The following is a 5,000-nucleotide window of genomic DNA, read 5'->3' as shown; positions in this document are numbered from 1 at the left end:
AGTACCCCTAAACTGCTTGCGCCCGAAAAGCGCGCACGGCCACGACGCGGGCGACCAGAGAATGGCGCGCGCGTCGCCTGTGCCCTGTGCAACGCTTACAATGGGCGTACGAGCGATCGTTGGACGTTCGCCCGAGGTGTCTGTGCCGCGCCGACCGGCCGCGGTGCAAATCCTGGCGTCGTCTGAAATGACACACCGAAATAATAATAATAATAATGAGGAGGAGAAGCGCACAAGCGTGTAAAACGTTGGCGAACGCGCGCCCAGAGAATGCTGCGCGAATTAAGAGGGGGAGCGTGTTTGTGTATCCAAGTCGTGTGTGTACGCGAGAGCCGAGGAGAAATGGGATGAGAGTAAGAGCGCGCGCGAAGGGAGCAACAAACGGCCAAAAAAAGGGTCAGGACGGTGAATGGCACCGCTTTCCCTAGAGCGGCGCGTGCGTCGTTGTCTCCCGAAAGTAGGTAGCGCTTGTCTCACCGTCTCTCCTCTCCGTACATCACACAGACTGACCGGACTGCTCTCGCACTCTGTGCCGCGTCTCTCGGTGCGATAGCGCTCGCGCGTCTTATGCCGAGGCGCCCTTGCCCGCACACATAACGGTATTACGGAGAAATATACGGCGCGTCGTCGTCCGGCGGAGAGAGCATTCGTAATCCTTTACCTCTTTACGGAGAAGGGTTTTGAATCGCGAGCCGACCGCGTGTCCGAGTCCACGAAATTTTCGTAAAGCGAAAAAAGGGGACCGGCGCGCCGCGTCGTGTACTCGTCGAATCGATTCCGCCCGAATTTCGTATATAAAAGAGAAAAGGGAGAGCCGAGAATCTCGAACCCCGCGATATATCGTCTCCATTACCACCAACGAGTGTGTGTGCGGTTAGCGCCCCGGCGATTTGCCTTCTCGCGTATTTCGTGTGCTGCCGCTGCTGCTCTCTCGTTCGACGCTCTCTCTCTCTCCCTCTTATAATATATATTATAGAGGAGAGACGACGATGAGCGACGCGGAGGATGCAAACGGCTACGAAAACTCACTATGCGACGACCTCAGAGCAGGCGAGATTACCCGCTGAATTTAAGCATATTATTAAGCGGAGGAAAAGAAACTAACCAGGATTTCCTTAGTAGCGGCGAGCGAACAGGAAAGAGCCCAGCACCGAATCCCGCGGTTCCGCCGCAGGGAAATGTGGTGTTTGGGAGGATCCGCTTATCCCGAGGTGCCGCGTCGCGTCCAAGTCCATCTTGAATGGGGCCACTTACCCGTAGAGGGTGCCAGGCCCGTAGCGACCGGTGCGCGCCTCGGGAGGATCTCTCCTTAGAGTCGGGTTGCTTGAGAGTGCAGCTCTAAGTGGGTGGTAAACTCCATCTAAGGCTAAATACGACCACGAGACCGATAGCGAACAAGTACCGTGAGGGAAAGTTGAAAAGAACTTTGAAGAGAGAGTTCAAGAGTACGTGAAACCGTTCAGGGGTAAACCTAAGAAACCCAAAAGATCGAACGGGGAGATTCATCGTCAGCGGCGCTGGCTTCGCGTCGGTCGGCGATGTCCCGCGGAGTCCTTGCGGCTCGCGCGCGGGCACGCTACCGTGCGCCGATGTCCGGCGCTCGTCGTCGTGCACTTCTCCCCAAGTAGAACGTCGCGACCCGCTGGGTGTCGGTCTACGGCCCGGGTGCGGTGTCTGTCGCGTCGCCGGTAAAACGGCACGCGACAAACCCTCGGTCGCCCGGCCGGCTGCTCGGCGGTACGCGCAAGGTATCAGGCCGCACTATTCACGGTGCGTCGAGACCGTCGCAAGCGCGCGCCACGGTACTCGGAGGTTACGGACTTCGCGCCGTCCCCGGTCCTGGCCCGCTGTTGGTTACAGTACGGTACACCTTCGACAGGCCTGCGAACGTCTCCCGCGGTCTCGCGGGAGACCGATACCGGTCGGCGACGCTACTGCTTTGGGTACTCTTAGGACCCGTCTTGAAACACGGACCAAGGAGTCTAACATGTACGCGAGTCATTGGGACTTGTCGCGAGACCTAAAGGCGTAATGAAAGTGAAGGTCGGCCCTGGCCGTCGACCTAGGGAGGATGGGCCGCGTCGCGATGCGGCCTCGCACTCCCGGGGCGTCTCGTTCTCATCGCGAGAAGAGGCGCACCCAGAGCGTACACGTTGGGACCCGAAAGATGGTGAACTATGCCTGGTCAGGACGAAGTCAGGGGAAACCCTGATGGAGGTCCGTAGCGATTCTGACGTGCAAATCGATCGTCGGAACTGGGTATAGGGGCGAAAGACTAATCGAACCATCTAGTAGCTGGTTCCCTCCGAAGTTTCCCTCAGGATAGCTGGCACTCGGCCGTTCCGCACGGAACGCGCGCGAGTCTCATCTGGTAAAGCGAATGATTAGAGGCCTTGGGGCCGAAACGACCTCAACCTATTCTCAAACTTTAAATGGGTGAGATCTCTGGCTTTCTTGAATTATGAAGCCACGAGCATCTTCGGATCAGAGTGCCAAGTGGGCCATTTTTGGTAAGCAGAACTGGCGCTGTGGGATGAACCAAACGCAGAGTTAAGGCGCCCAACTCGACGCTCATGGGACACCATGAAAGGCGTTGGTTGCTTAAGACAGCAGGACGGTGGCCATGGAAGTCGGAATCCGCTAAGGAGTGTGTAACAACTCACCTGCCGAAGCAACTAGCCCTGAAAATGGATGGCGCTGAAGCGTCGAGCCTATACTCTGCCGTCAGCGGCAAGTGGGGCGGCAACCGGGAGCGGGCGTTAGTCTTCTCTCGCGTCGTCACGAAGCCCTGACGAGTAGGAGGGTCGCGACGGTGAGCGCAGAAGGGTCTGGGCGCGAGCCTGCCTGGAGCCGCCGTCGGTGCAGATCTTGGTGGTAGTAGCAAATACTCCAGCGAGGCCCTGGAGGACTGACGTGGAGAAGGGTTTCGTGTGAACAGCCGTTGCACACGAGTCAGTCGATCCTAAGCCCTAGGAGAAATCCTATGTCAATGACGGCGTACAATATACTCGAGTGTCGAGAAATAATAATAAATATTATACGAAGGACACACGCCCGTCGGGCGAAAGGGAATCCGGTTCCTATTCCGGAACCCGGCAGCGGAACCGCATACAATTCGGGCCCTCGTAAGAGTGTTCGTCGGGGTAACCCAAAATGACCTGGAGACGCCGTCGGGAGATCCGGGAAGAGTTTTCTTTTCTGTATAAGCGTTCGAGTTCCCTGGAAACCTCTAGCAGGGAGATAGGGTTTGGAACGCGAAGAGCACCGCAGTTGCGGCGGTGTCCGGATCTTCCCCTCGGACCTTGAAAATCCAGGAGAGGGCCACGTGGAGGTGTCGCGCCGGTTCGTACCCATATCCGCAGCAGGTCTCCAAGGTAAAGAGCCTCTAGTCGATAGAATAATGTAGGTAAGGGAAGTCGGCAAATTGGATCCGTAACTTCGGAATAAGGATTGGCTCTGAGGAGCGGGGCGTGTCGGGCTTGGTCGGGAAGCGGGTCTGGCTGACGTGCCGGGCCTGGGCGAGGTGAACGGTCGGCGTTCTCGCGCCGGTCCCGGGATCCGAGCTCGGTCCCGTGCCTTGGCCTCCCGCGGATCTTCCTTGCTGCGAGGCTTCCGTGGCGGCGCGAGCCGTCGTGGTCGTCCTCTTCGGCCGCCATTCAACGCTCAGCTCAGAACTGGCACGGACTAGGGGAATCCGACTGTCTAATTAAAACAAAGCATTGCGATGGCCCTCGCGGGTGTTGACGCAATGTGATTTCTGCCCAGTGCTCTGAATGTCAACGTGAAGAAATTCAAGCAAGCGCGGGTAAACGGCGGGAGTAACTATGACTCTCTCGGTCCTCAAAGCAACACGCCGCGATGGTACTTAGAGAGAGTCGTGGTTGGTTCGTGATGCGCCAACGAAGTCCTCTAGTAAGGACCTTCAGCCTCTCACGTCCAAGTTGTACCTCCACCTCCTCGTGGTGCTCCCGGAAACGGCCTACTTTGGAAGTTTAGACTCGGTAGGTGTCGACTAAGAGAGTGTACAGCGAAGTGCGCCCCTAAGGGCTTCGGCCCATGCGCCTACGGTCATGGTGAGTTGTGGGGCCAAGAAAGACCGGGGTTTCTTGGGGGGCTCTCGGTTGTCAATCCGTTTGCCCCCCTACACGCAGTTAATATGGATAAAGTTAAGAATGAATCTGATGTCCCGGGTTCTCGGATGGCCCGGGGTCTGCGTGCGAGTGCTCGCTTGAGTGAGCGCGCGAGAGGTGCGGAGGACCCTGACGGGGTCGCAGCTGGTCCGTCGCGAACCACTATAAGGACCAGCCAGGCTGAAGTGGACAGCCTAGAGGAGGAGATGGTCAGCTGTGAGCATTGTTCGGCGAGATTCCGGAACATGCGTGGTCTTGGTGTCCACAAAGTACGTGCACACCCACTACAAGCCAACAGTGCTATCAATGTTGACCGCGTAAAGGCCAGATGGTCAGTGGAGGAAACTAGACTCATGGCACGCGCTGAGGCTGAAGGCACCTTAGCCGGGGAACCTTTCATTAACCAGTATCTGGAGACAAGGTTCCCCAATAGGAGTCTCGAAGCCATCAAGGGTAAACGGCGACAGGAGCCTTACCGAGTGATGGTTAGAGACTTCTGCCAAGAGATCCAATCGCGTCGCGCGATTGTGATCGATGAGGGCGATAGGGATGGTGCGGTGATGACACGAGCCGACACCATTCCTGCGGCCATTGAGGCTAGTACTGACGATCAAAGCGCACATCAGCCTCCCCCTGAACAAAGTTCTCAGAGGCTACGGGACAAGATACAATCACTCGTAGAGCAGAGTGCGGCGTTCCGTAGCTACGAGGCTGATACTCTTGCTGGCACGGCAAGAGATGCTCTGACGGCGGGGAGGGTCGACGTCTTGGCTATCGAAAGATGGCTGGGCATGATCTTCCCTCGGCCGCTACAAGTGCGCCCTCCGCAACGCGTTTCGGCAAAGAAGCACTGTCCTCCAGTTAAACGAG

The 5,000-nt window shown here is 57.4% G+C and overlaps 1 pseudogene; it reads left to right on the top strand.

The window, feature by feature from the left end:
• The first annotated feature begins 1,036 nt into the window (after positions 1-1,036).
• The window catches only part of LOC146724212 (large subunit ribosomal RNA), a 7,953-nt pseudogene continuing 3,989 nt past the window's right edge, over positions 1,037-5,000 (top strand).

This window comes from Nylanderia fulva, unplaced genomic scaffold (genome assembly GCF_048542155.1).
Source record: "Nylanderia fulva isolate GAGA-0341 unplaced genomic scaffold, ASM4854215v1 Scaffold1429, whole genome shotgun sequence".
NCBI lineage: Eukaryota > Metazoa > Arthropoda > Insecta > Hymenoptera > Formicidae > Nylanderia > Nylanderia fulva.
Note: the sequence above shows the minus strand (reverse complement) of the source record. Positions and strands in the feature narration are given on the sequence as shown.